This window comes from Anabrus simplex, chromosome 1 (genome assembly GCF_040414725.1).
Source record: "Anabrus simplex isolate iqAnaSimp1 chromosome 1, ASM4041472v1, whole genome shotgun sequence".
Taxonomy (NCBI): Eukaryota; Metazoa; Arthropoda; class Insecta; order Orthoptera; family Tettigoniidae; genus Anabrus; species Anabrus simplex.
The window spans coordinates 1397826093-1397840443 of NC_090265.1; positions in this window are offsets into that span (position 1 = coordinate 1397826093).

The following is a 14351-nucleotide window of genomic DNA, read 5'->3' on the forward strand; positions in this document are numbered from 1 at the left end:
ATGGCATTAGGCAAATGAGATGATAGCAAACATTTCAGCAGTTAGAAAGATTCCAAGAAGATCTCAGAACGATTCCCTTTGTAGGCGCTGCCTCAAGGCGATTGAAACCCTTGCTCATGTACTGGGATTTTGTTCTCATGGTGAACTTTCAAGGCATACGCATCTTGATAACTTCCGCACGTTAATTGCGACAATGCTGAAATAGCATGGTTTACATGCATTTGAAGATGTTCATGGCTTGGTGGAAAACAAAAGCCTTAGAAGAATCAACATCATTGCCATAAAAAATAAGAAGAGTGGTTACATCATACATCAACCTCGAGAAAAGAAATTTTACTTACCAACTACTACAATACTACTACTACTATTAATAATAATAATAATGTTAATGATTTTACGTTCTACTAACTACCTTTGACGGTTTTCCGAGACGGCGGGGCACTCGAATTTTTTTCCCCGCAGGAGTTCTTTTACATGTCAGTAAATCTACTGACGCGTGGCTGACGTATTTGAGCACCTTCATATACCACCGGACTGAGCCAGGATCGAACCTGCCAAGTTGGGATCAGATGGCCAGTGGCTCAACCGTCAGAGCCACTCAGCCTTGCAAACTTACCACCAATTATTCCTTACTGCAACTTGAGGAAATCGATACAGTGGGTCTGATGATAGGAGCGATGGGAGTAATTCCCGTTTCTGTCGCCAATTTTTAGAAACAGATTTATCTGCCATTTACAGCGTTAGGTGAAATTGTCATCAATGCATTAAGAGGTTCATAAATAATTCCAAGAAATCATTGTTACAATTAGGTTACCATTTAAATTTCCCAAGTGTATCTATTTCTTCTCTAAAAATTAGTGTAAAAGTACACTTCGCTGCAAGGCAGCCTCGCATGAGAGGAAATATTTCATAACATAAATTGAAATCTACGACCTGACATTCTCCTTCAAGAATTTATGCAAAACATAATCAATTCAATTAACTTATCACAGTGGAAATAAATGAAGTATATGTAGAAGAATAATGCTAAATAATATACTATATACTGGTAAAGACATACTACTTACTTCATGAAGATACACGCCATCTTGTCTGGATTTGTCATCGCTATTTGACAGTTGCTATTGCCCACGTTTCTCTCACCTTTATTCGTGCATATTCATTCTTGAACTCAATATTAAAATTCGGGCTTCCATATTGAGCCGTATCCTGCCGGTTCATAAGAAATATTCAGAGTATTATTTGACAAAATAAAATTACAGTTAGAAATGTTAAAGTATTGCATCCCAAGATAGTGGAGACATCAAGTCGCTGGAGATTGCCTAACACTTCCTTGTGACCGTGAGAATAGCTTAGCGTAACCAAGCGTTGGCAAGGTCCCAGGTTGACCAACGTGTACAGTTGCTTGTGTTAATTTCTGTAATTCATCGGATTTCCACAGGTCTAGAAGTGAAATATAAATATGATATAATAATTAGAGGAAGAGATTTGCTATTGTTTGAACGGTTTTTCATAAATGTATTATAATTAATATTGTGTCATCATGCATAGCAAGCTTTCTGATTGGTGGTTTGTTTAGACAATCGGGAACCCCAGAGTAGAAACGGCGTTACCGAAGCTTCCTCAGTACCCGAGCTCCGGAGAGGTCATTCTGACTGGATAGTTTGGAGAGTGTGGAAGTGTATTCTGATCGAATAGCTTGGATAGTGCAGAAGTGTATTCTGATCGCGGATATTGAAGTGTTATACCAGGAACATTATATGATTTGAACCTAGTGTTTCAGTCGTGCAGCTGGAAGATATAACTGTTCCAGAGTAAATTGCAAATTACATTATTTTATAATATAAAATCAACATAGACGGTGATAATTAGCCGCAGTGGAGCAAGTGCAGGAGAGACTGTCATTGTCTCTCATTTTCATATCGGTCGTGTTTCGCGAGGAACTATCGTAGCGTACCGCTTGCCGCTCTCAAAACTGTGTATATACCCTCAAAGTTGAAGTTTGCATTATTAATGTGTCAGTGTGTTTGGATCATTTCGTCACCAAGGGTTGTTCGGCACGTGTAGCAATGAGCGGTGAAGAGATATTCATCCCAAGTTTTCTGTGTTCCAGTGTAAATAACTTTTCGGCAAGAAGATGGCTTCGCTTATGGAAGAAGGAAGTGCATTTCCACGTGTTGAAGCTGTGAACGACATGGAGTAGATCCCTATATACAGCAGGGATGTGAGCTGCTATAATGTATCCCGGGAGTCGCCATAATTTAAGATAAGACGCATGTGTTAATTATGGAATGTTATATGAATTATGCTAAAGTACTAGGGCAGTTTAGATAGGGTTTTTATTTCATGTAAAGTTAGCCTGACGGCATGTGTTTGATTCATTTTGATATTGTTGTATATACGGATAAGAGAATAATGCATATACCTTTCATTTTCATTCTGATTTATGACTAGATAGTTGGGATAATGAGGGATTTGTTAGGATTAGTTTGTTGTTCAGTTATGTATGGTTATTTAGTGTAGAATATTCCGAGTTTTTCTTATATATAAATGCTAGGAGGATTAGATTGACAAATTCATCCAAGATTAAAGTTATATACTTACTACGTCATTTTACTTTGGTTATTCAGGGAGACAGGTATAGCTAATTGCATCACGCATGGTATTTCAGAAGTTGTCCGAAGGAGCTGCATAACTACGTTGAAAGAACAGGATCTTCGAATTTCGGTTGGAATCTGTTTTTGCCCAATGATTTGCACAGGAAACGAACCGGATCTCATAACGTACAAGGCCAATGTGATTCATAAGAGATATGAGAAATAAGATTGCATGCGGAATGATACAGTGTTTATGTAGGCCGATTGCATGCCTGATATGTGAGAGAATAATGTGCAGTGGACATGTACCTGCCAATTGTCTTCTGAGAGTATATTGTTATCAGAATTGACGGAATTAATTCCAGACTAATGAGTCTGATGTGTGGTAAATGGTAAAAGCATGCTAGGAAGGAATGATTATACATGACTTTCCGTATAGCCGACGAAAGACGTTATCTCATTGCAAGCTGATATATTGGCCGTGTTTGTATTAGACGGCGCGAATGAGATGGTATTTCCTTGTGACAATCTTGGGAGACAAAATCCATACTTTAGTACAGTGTTGAGTTCAACATTTCTTTTCAGCTCGCAGCCTACCTGGAAATACATGACGGATGATCGCGCTGTTGAGCGCTCAAATGCAGCAGAAGGAGGCAATGTTGCCCATTGCTTTCTACATGATATTGGTGGCTATTTATATGTTTTTCCCATTCAGGATGATGTTGTATATTGTTTCTCGTTGTTTGAATACCTTGTCTCGTTGTTTTAATGGGGAACAGCCCGAGTTCTGAATTTTATTGATGGTCAATCTAGTTCTGACTAGATCCTTTGTGGTGAACCGTGATTCACGTAGAATCAGTGTAGCACGTAAGACTTTTTCTCTTTATCCGATGTATATAGATGTGATTAGTGTCGCTTATCTGATTTGTTGTAAATATAGCGTAGGGAATGCCACTAGCATTTTACATAATTCATATCACGGTCCATAGCGTCTTAGTTTTTCTTTTTCATCGTAACTTTTCTTTTAATTGTAATTTTCTTTAACGTTAGAATTTTTCGGCGACTCTCGATTTAAATTAAATCCATAACCGTATCGTTGTGATGAGTTAGAGTGTGACTCCATGCGAAATAACTGCATAGCAGTGTATGCGTACACGTATCATATATCCCATGAACTATGGACATATAAGAAGAAGATCAGTTTGAAAGTGTATGTGCCGTCTTCATCATCACAACGAGCAAATCGCCTACGGGTATCAAATCAAAGGGACCTCCATCTGGTCAGCCGAACATGTACTCGGACACTCCTGGCACTAAAAGCCATACGCCATTTCATTTCATCACAAGGAAACTGCTATGAACTACGCTAAACTGCTAAAATAAGCACTTTATTAGTGGGGAAATATTTGAGTTCTGTGGATTTCATATACCGAGAGATAAGACATTAGGTATAGTTCAAAAGTGGTATGTTCTGTATTTCCGTAATATATTGTGATTTCACTAAATATTTATTTTTACTATTCTAGCATATACCCGCGGCTTGCCTCGCGTTTAATTTAGCCGTTAGATGTAACCATTAATTTAAAGGCAAAATACAAAACGTAATTTTTATTTACACACATCGATTTTACATGAATTGCATGAGTTACATTTATTTTATTTTTAATTATTATTTTTCTTTCAGTTCTTTATATACTGGGTTGGTCGATGGTAAAATAATATTAAAACGACATAAACGATATAATAATAATAATAATAATAATAATAATAAATAATGTTATTTGCTTTACGTCCCACTAACTACTTTTTAAGGTCTTCGGAGACGCCGAGGTGCCGGAATTTAGTCCCGCAGGAGTTCTTTTACGTGCCAGTAAATCTACCGACACGGGGCTGTCGTATTTGAGCACCTTCAAATACCACCGGACTGAGCTAGGATCGAACCTGCCAAGTTGGGGTTAGAAGCCCAGCGCCTTAACCGTCTGAGCCACTCAGCCCGGCTAAACAATATAAAACAAACTAATATTTCCTTACAGAACTTCCAGATAAACTGTATTAATTGTCCATTCATTTGGAGCTAGGAAGTACAGTGTGTTTGCCTTTCCAACTCTTGAACAACCCACGTAGAGTTAACCATGGGGGACCCACGGTTTTCGAAGATCTAGTCCTAGAACTTAACGCGGTTGTCCGTGTGCTATTTTGACCCTCATAGCGAAACTGAAATGAAGGGGGGAACTGAAGACGTCTAAGTTGAAACGGTATGTCAGAATGGATGATTTGAATCCGAGAAGTGAAAACTACTTCGCCCTCTTTATGCTGAGTCAAGATGGTGGCTTCAGTAATATTAGGCATTAGTTTCTTGACTGAGAGTCATGTTCCGTTGCAGAGGGGAGGAGGATTCACATTCCTGATAAGGATAATCCGTTCTACAATTGTCCGCTCCAAGCTGTTCAAAAGCGCCATCGTATAAATCACAGCCTCATCTGTATTACTTGTGGTGTCGATTGACTTGTGTTGCTTGTTAATGACGTTGACAGCTTCATTTCTTGGAGCAAGAAATACTCTTTGACACTGCCATGCGTGATCGATGAAATGATCTGCCCACCTGTGACAAAAATGTTAGATCTCTGAGTGCCGTAGATTTGGCTGGGCATCGTACGCACACACATACATACAGTTTTGGATATTACGGACTGAATGTGGCTCCTCGCGTCGGGGACCGAAAATGGCTTCCTACGCTATGGACTTAAAATCTCTCCTCGACTAATATTACCTACATATGTACGTTATCTGGTGGCAGTGAATCTATGCATTTTAATCCTGGTGACAGCACGATGGATTGTCAGATCTTAACACACATTTTCAACCGGCTTTTCGTACATAACTCACCAACGAACGCGAAAATTAAAAATCCGGTTTCGAGGGGCAATCAGGCTCCTTTTCATATACCTATGTCAAAAATGTCAGATCTCTACGTGCCGCACATTTCTCTGGGCATTGCGTTCAAACAGACAGACAGACAGACAGACAGACAGACAGACAGACAGACAGACAGACAGACAGACAGACAGACAGACAGACAGGCAGGCAGGCAGGCTTCCTTTAGTTATTATAGATGGTGCGTGATAGACCTTTATTTTTTGCCAAATTTTAAAATGTAATCTAGTCTATTAATGAAAGTCGTTACATTTTGTATATCGTCAATTGCTTGCACTACCCTTTCCGAACACGGTCCGGCTTAACCCTGTTGGGGTACGGAATGAAAGCTTTTACATCCCCGCCCACGCCTGGTAGCCATAATCGTTAAGGCGTCAAATCTGTATAGTGTGAAACCGCAGTTAGCCTGTTGGAGTCTCGTTGGTCGAAAGAACCTAGTTCCTTTTTTTCAGTTTTAGTCCGATTTGACGTGGAATGCTGAGGACAAGGTGTTTGTACTGCTTCTTACTCATAAACAGCATGTAACGGTTCATATTCTACCGAAGATATACGCAGTATGTTCTTACATCATCGGCTCCTGCCACCCTTCAAGGACGGTCTACCTTAGAAAGGCTACACCCAGGTTAAGTTAGCCACATGGATTGTACTATTATTATTATTGTTATTATTATTATTATTATTATTATTATTATTATTATTATTAATTCAATGTTCGGCTCCTTAATTGAATGACCAGTGTACTGACCTTCAGTTCAGAGGGCCTGAGTTCCATTTCTTTAGCTTGGGGACTGAGTGTTTGTGTTCTTTTTAATAACACTTTTCATCTACATACAACTCACCACACTACATATCACTACAGAAATATACAATAGTGAAAACATCACTCCGCATAGATCAGGGTCAGAAAGGGCATTCGACCGTACAACATGGTCAAATGTATATCATGTGCCAGTCGCAGTAAGTTGAGGCAAAGGAGAAAAGGAGAAAGGAGAATATATTCAATCGTTACTAATATGTACATATCAGTATTTGTTGTGTTATTATTTTCAAGAGTTGCGTTTTCAGTACCTAGTTGGTGTTACTGTTCGTGATCAATGGGCCAATAACTCATCCTTCCTTATGCTCACAGATCAGAATTAAAATTCTTGTTCAACTGTTTTCTTATCATCTACAAATTGCAGGAATACCACATCAGTCACCAGTCTGTCAACTAATGTTCGATAAAGGAGGAACACTTTTAAGTGCCTAAGGTATTTATATGAAGCTGTCGCCTTAGTCAGGAGAAGATATTAGTTCCCTGTGGAATTCAAACAGACGAGAATTTATTATTGGCATTTTACGTATAGTTCAAAATTCGTCGGATTATATTACTTCTTACTGTTCCGCGTTATGATACGAACTTAGTGTGGGTTTGGATCATTCTCTTCTTTAGACGCGTGATTCTCTTCTTCTTAGAAGGTAGTTGTTGATGCAGTTGTTGCCATTCGAAACAATGTTACAGCTGAACAGTACACGCTTTTGAGCTGTGAAATGCTTCATTAACTTCTCTTCTCACTACGATATTGGTTCATTAAAGAAAGAAAATCCTTCATTCCTGACAGGACTACTCGTCTTCATCAACTCACTACTTTTTTACAATAAAGGAATAAAGGAAGGGAAAGAAAAGAAATACTTCCCTTTGGAAATCCAAGTTGAATAGAGGGAAGATCTGCAAGAAGCTTGGGATGTGCGCTTCGTTTGTCCTATAGAGTCGCATCAAAGAGCTTCAGAGGTTCACTGAAATAATTTGATCAATGGTGCGGAATGAGTTGGTGGTTGTGGTTGGACTCCGATAAAACTCTTATGGAGACAGAAGGCAGAAGCTACTCGGGCGAAGAATTGGCCGCCATCACAGACCCCGACTGTCTTAAAACTTTTAACTCTATATTACACTTCTGCAAGTGTGTTGAAAGTGTTATGGTTTACTTTTTCTCAACGTAACTGAAAGCAACTCAGATCTGGATCATAGATTTTTCCTTTTATTTAGCATACGGGATTCATTTTTGAACTTTTATTTGACATTGTTTATTCCCGTGGATGATAATCATTATCAGATCCCAAAATATTTGCTGTAAAGTGTGACTGAATTCTGGATCTTCAGAAATTATTTGAAATTTTAATGGAAGAATGTACAGTATGCTGTATAAGGTTGAACATAATGTAGTTCATTGAACTACCTTGTTAACTATGATACTGATTATGTGCTAAGACTGCACATTGTATTTTCATGTTTAACTATATTTTACTTATTTAGGTATTATACATCAGGAAAGTTTCATTTTTGTATGTTACACAGGATACCCAATCATACGTTCCTTTTTCCACTGTGTGACTCATTAATATTAATGACAATGAAAGAAATATTTTGTATTACTTGAAGGGACATTAATTTTATCCATTGTAAAAATGTACATTATTAATGTGTTAAGGATTACACGGTTTCTTATTCCCCAAAGTGTGCATGGTGTGATCATCATGACAAGTCATTCTGAGAAGGTAATTCTCAAAAACGGCAGACCACGCACGTATGTCTCTATGTCTCTTTGATACACGACTGGCAAACATACTCTCGTACATTCTGCATTAATACCGATGTCCGAATAAATAATTAAATATAATCATCACAAAATGATAATAACATTTTCCAACAGTGCTGATGGTTCGATATATCTACAATGTATTTAAATCAACAGTCTGTATCAGCACACAAAGTTGAATTTTCACAACCGGCCTTCAGAATTTGCATCAGTGAATAAAATTACATTAAACATATCTAAGGCATTTTCAACATGTATGTAGGTTTGTCGTTTAATGTTGGCCAGGTCGATTGCGCTAACACAATTAGGTGCGTGAAATAACGTGTTAAAAACCTAACGTTTCTCTATGTAAGAATGTGACATTCCTAGTTGCTGAAGATACACATGCTGACTCACCTGTGGTACAGTTATTAACCTCCTCAGATCGATTACAAAAAGAAATAATCTGTACACCATATATTTACGTTAGAGAAAATACACCGCTCCTGTGGTGTAGTGGTTAGTGTCATTAACTGCCACCCCCGGAGGCGCGGGTTCGATTCCCCGCTCTGCCACGGGTTCGTGCTACTGTAGATGTGCCTGTAAAATAAAATTATATTTGTGTCCCCATGCTTAATATATATATTACAAGTTGTTGTACGTCTCACCGACACAGATAGGTTTAGGAAAGGGCTGGGAGTAGGAACGAAGTGACCATGGCCTTAATTAAAGTGCATCCCAAGCATTTGCCTGGTGTAAAAGTGGTAAACCACGGAAAGCCATCTTCTGGATTGCAGACAGTGCGGCTTGAATCCACAATCTCCGGAATGCAATGTCACAGCTGTGCGCTCCTAATCGAGCGCCGCTCGCTCGGAGCATAACAGTTTTGCTTAATACTTAGTTTTTACCTCGGATAGGATCAGTCTGTGTGTCTGTTTGTGCTGATATCGCGGTAAAACGACTCAACAGAATATCTAAAACCTCAATGTGTAAGTTCAGAGATAATCGGGTTGTGCACTAGGCTGTATATTATTTGAGTAGAGTACCATGGAGTAGCACCAGTAATGGGGCCAAAGTAAGACACGTCAAATTTCTCTGTTAATATTAGCTGTATCCGCCTCTGTGATGAAGTGGTTAGTGTTATTTGCTGCAACCCCTGGATGACCGAGTTCGATTTTCGGCCCTTCCACGAAATTTGGAAAGAGGTACGATGGCTGGAACGAGGTCCACTCAGCCCCGTGAGTAGAGGGGTTTCGATTCCCACATCGGCCGTACTTGAAGTGGTTTTCCGTTGTTTCCCACTTCTCCTCCAGGCGAATGCCGGGATGGTACCTAACTTAAGGCCACTGCTGCTTCCTTTTCTCTTCCTTGTCTATCCTTCCAATCTTACCATCCCCCCACAAGGCCCATGTTCAGCATAGCAGGTTCTTTCCGACCCAAAATCCTACGCTTCAGGACGCTTCCCTTGAGGCGGTAAAGGCGGGATCCCTCGCTAGTTCCATGGAAGAAACAAACCTGGAGGGTAAAAAAGAACGAAAATATTAGCTGCATCGAGAAGTTTTAGAGGGTAATATTTGCACAAAGTACAATTTAATTTCATATCTTCTGTTTATCCCTACTTGGTATTTTAGGCAATCTATTGGGGTCAGGACTTGATGTGAATTTTGTACAGTTTTACGATCGAACTCCCCTCCTGACTCCAAGCCTATGTGGAGGGAAGTATTTGCTATGAACATTTTTGTGGTAGTTTCTAGTGTGTATTATGCAGATGAGAAGTGCATTAAAAGACAAACACAAACAACCACTCCTATAGCCAGAGGAATGAACTATATACACACCTAAAATGTTCTGCCCAGCCAGGAATCGAATCTCCGGCTCTTTGATCTCAAGGACAGTACGCTGACAATTCAGATAAGGATTCAGACAATTTCCGATCATGTATGTAGGTTTCATGCTATTTTACCTTACGAGGAATATTAACGCTGGCCCCGTGGTGTAGGGGTAGCGTGGCTGCCTCTCACCCGGAGGCCCCGGGTTCGATTCCCGGCCAGGACAGGGATTTTTACCTGGACCTGAGGGCTGGTTTGCGGTCCACTCGGCCTACGTGCTTAGAATTGAGGAGCTAAATACCGGTGAGATAGTGGCCCCGGTCTAGAAAGCCAAGAATAATTGCGGAGAGGATTCGTCGTGCTGACAACACGACACCTCGTAATCTGCAGGGCTGCGGGCTGAGCAGCTGTCGCTTGGTAGGCCAAGGCCCTTCAAGGGCTGTAGTGCCATGGGGTTTGGTTTGGTTTTAGGAATATTAACGGAGTTATTCCACATATCTCCGGACATATAACTGCTATCTAGAACGTGCACATAACAAAAAATATTATAGAAAATACTATTCCCAATCTATGTATATAAAATAACTTGTCCTAACTGACTGACTGACTGACTGACTGACTGACTGACTGATTCATCATCGCCGAGCCAAAACTACTGGACATAAAGATATGAAATTTTGGGGATATATACATATTAAGATGCAGGTGCTCGCTAAGGGAGGATTTTTGGATATTCCTTCGCTAAGAGGATGAAAAGGGGGGTGATATTTAAAAATAGTGTATCTATATCACAAAACCTTAAAAGTTTACAGGTATTTAGAATCTTCTTTAAAAACAAGGAAACATGTATTTTGTTGTTTTCAGAAAATCCCAATAGAAGGGGTCAAAAAGGGTGGAAAATTGGTTGAATGCCTTTAGTCAGGATACCGGTACATATATCTCCGAAACTGAAGATATTACAGACCTGAAAATTGGTACTTTTGATCTCTCTGAAAAATAAAGAAATACGTACTTTTTTTGTTTTGGGTAAATCCAATTAATGGGAGGGTGAAAAGGGGGGTGAATTTTTAAAATGAGTGCATCTATAACTAAAAACTTTTAAAGTTTACAGATGTAAAAATTGGTATTTGGAATCTTCATTAAAAACAAAGAAACATGTATTTTTTTGTTTACGGGAAATCCCAATAGGAGGGGTGAAAAGGGGTGAAAAAAGGGTTGAATGCCTTTAATGAGGATACTTATATCTCAGAAACTGAAGATATTACATACCTGAAAATTGGGTTTGGGATCTCCTTTAAAAATAAAGAAACACGTATTTTTTTGTTTTGGGAAAATCCAATTGATGGGAGGGTGAAAAGGGGGGTGAATTTTTAAAATGAGTGCATGTATATCTCAAAACTTTTAAAGTTTACAGATGTAAAAATTGGTATTTAGAATCTTCATTAAAAATAAAGAAACATGTATTTTTTGTTTTCGGGAAATCCCAATAGGAGGGGTGAAAAGGGGTGAAAAGGGGTTGAATACCTTAAATGGTCCAGAATATTATTATTATTATTATTATTATTATTATTATTATTATTATTATTATTATTATTATTATTATTATTATTATTATTATTATTATTATTATTATTATTGTAGATGCTCTGGACCCCACAGCAAGATGCAAGACCGCTACTTGGCAGTAAATTACATCTGTTGCCATTGTCCTTGTTGACAATATGACCAGCACCATTGTCGCGCGTAGGCAAGTGTGCGGGATATCTGGCGATACGAATGACATACTTCCGTGCATTATTGACATCATTATAGAGGTGAACAATTTGACGGTCCATCTCATTCCTATCGTTTATTTCAAATGTGTTAAAATTTTTATTTATATGCCTGGAGAATCTACTGTAATCTAAGAACGTTCTCCGTTCACCTCAAAGCCGCGCATTCAAAATAAGCAATATAAGCAAAATGAACTACTCTATCGAACGAAAGTGGAAACTACTACAACTGAAATTTAGAACATTAATCATAAGATGTCACCACTGAAATACTAAGTAATTGTTTTATTGTGAAGTTCCCTAAACTGACTGAATTTCTCCTTGTTTTGTTTGATACACACCAACAAGTTTGGACATTTTTCCACAGATGACACTACCAAAAACTATGGTCATGCACTCTGGTGCAAGGTGCAAGAACTTAAAGAAGTTTTGTATTCCTAGGTTTTCCATAACTGTTCCATGTTCATTTATATTTGGGTTGGCAACCTTCCTTTTTCTTTCCGCCAGTTTTAAATCTGCCCAATCTTAAATTTCTGTAATTAATTTTCAACCTATCACAGGCTTCTTGTTCGCTTCTAAATGTAACTTTGAGATTAACCAATTAAATTGAGATGGTGTGGCTGGTTTAGTCTTGAATGATCTCGAACCTTCCCTGAGGGTATATAAACTGCTGTTTTCACGTTTCTTGGCCAATTGATCGTCGTCTATCTGAGTGTGTGTGTTTAAGCGGGAGGCGGACGGCTTCTTTCGTCAGCAACTAGAACATCTATTACGTAATGGCCACATAAATTATATTCTTGCCGTCTCCGCAACTTTACCTTAGGGGAAGGTCCGATTCTTAACTATGTAACCTACGTTTCTAAAATGTAACTTTTCTTTCGGCAAATGTAAAGATTTCAGAAATCTTTGATTGTAAATCGGGGATAGAGGGTGAGCCACCCTCTCGAGCTCCCCTTCATCTTGGTTTGAGGTGACTACGCTTTATAACTGTTTTCTTTCTTTCCGTAATGCATGAATTCTATCTTCATTCGTGTCACCTCAGTAGCTTGGTTATTAGCCCATGTATCTCTGGGCCAATAGCCCCGTTAGGATTTTATTATTTATTTTCTAGGAGTGCAAGTGTACGCCTCCATTCATTTTGTGTTTGGGCCGGTTATCTAACCTGTTCTGTCTCCATGAAGGCCCAGTAGGTTGGGTTATGAATAACCCTGTAAAAGTAATGTCAATTGTAAATTGTGCCTATAGAGGCCAGTGAGTGTAAGAATTGTGTATAACGTTGCCTTGAGTCGGCAGTAAGAAACCGAGAGCCTGTTCGCTCTTTTTCAAATTTTGTAATAGTAACGAGTGCCTTTGGAAGGCTAGATTCTGTATTTTGGGAGCAAGCGCTCTTGAATTAGCGAATTTCTGCCCTTAACTAAGTAACACCACTTCCATTTGTAAAATTGTAAAACTAGGGGCTTAAAGCCCAAAGTTGTAAAGGTTCTGAATCTTGTATTTTTCCTAATCTGGTTTCGAGGTTGGCATTGTACCTGATTGTTATTTTTCCTTGTGAAAACTTATTTGTTTGTTTGTTGATATTGAAAGAAATATAACCTTTGTTAAAATTTTAATTCAGTTCTTAATATTGTAGTCAGACACATTCAAGCCCGCACCTTCTTTCACCTCTTTCTGCTCCACGGGTAAACCCATAACAATTATTATTATGATTATTATTACTATTATTGTTATTATTATTATTATTATTATTATTATTATTATTCCCTTCAATATCCGGCTCCGTGGTTAAATGGTTAGCGTGCTGGCCTTTGGTCATAGGGTTCCAGGTTCGATTCTCGGTAGGGTCGGGAAATTTAACCTTAATTGGTTAATTTCGCTGGCATGGGGGCTGGGGGTATATGTCGTCTTCATCATCATTTCATCCTCATCACGACGCGCAGGTCGCCTACAGGAGTCACATCAAAAGACCTGCATCTGGAGAGCCGAACTTGTCCTCGGACACTCCCGGCACTAAAAGCCATACGCCATTTCATTTCATTCCATTCAATGAAATGTGAGACAATTACGTAAATTCTGCCCGAATTCAAACCGTGCCCTGATGATGGTGCTCGTGCATGAAAGCTTAAAACTACACTGTAATATGGAATATGAAATTTTATGATTCTTATTCCTCTTTCTGTTTTTCATACATAATGTTGTGGTTGCAGGAGCAATCTGTATCGCATAAGTTGCCCTGGCTGTGTTTTAGGGCCGGGTACCCTTCCTGTTGGCAACCCTATGTGGACGCATGTATTCACTATTGCACGTTACTTTGGTGGATGGTAGTGTGATGTGTTTGTGGGTATAAAAATAAGTGTATCGGGACAAACACAAAAACCCAGTCTCCGAGCCATAGGAACTAAGCAACCTGATAAATTCCCCCACCGGGCCGGGAATCGACTTATGATATTGGCCATGTAGCCAAGGGGTGCAATTAAGTTTACATGAATGCTAAAGGAAAATATTAAATGTGGCTTCAACTTAAATCAACCATAAACGCGACTTTCATTGGGAACTACCTTTGGTAGCGGTATTAAGTTACTTTAATTGCCATTGCTTAATGTGATCACCGGCATTTTATTGTTATTTGTGTCGGGATGAAATACGTTAGTTTCGACCTATGATTGA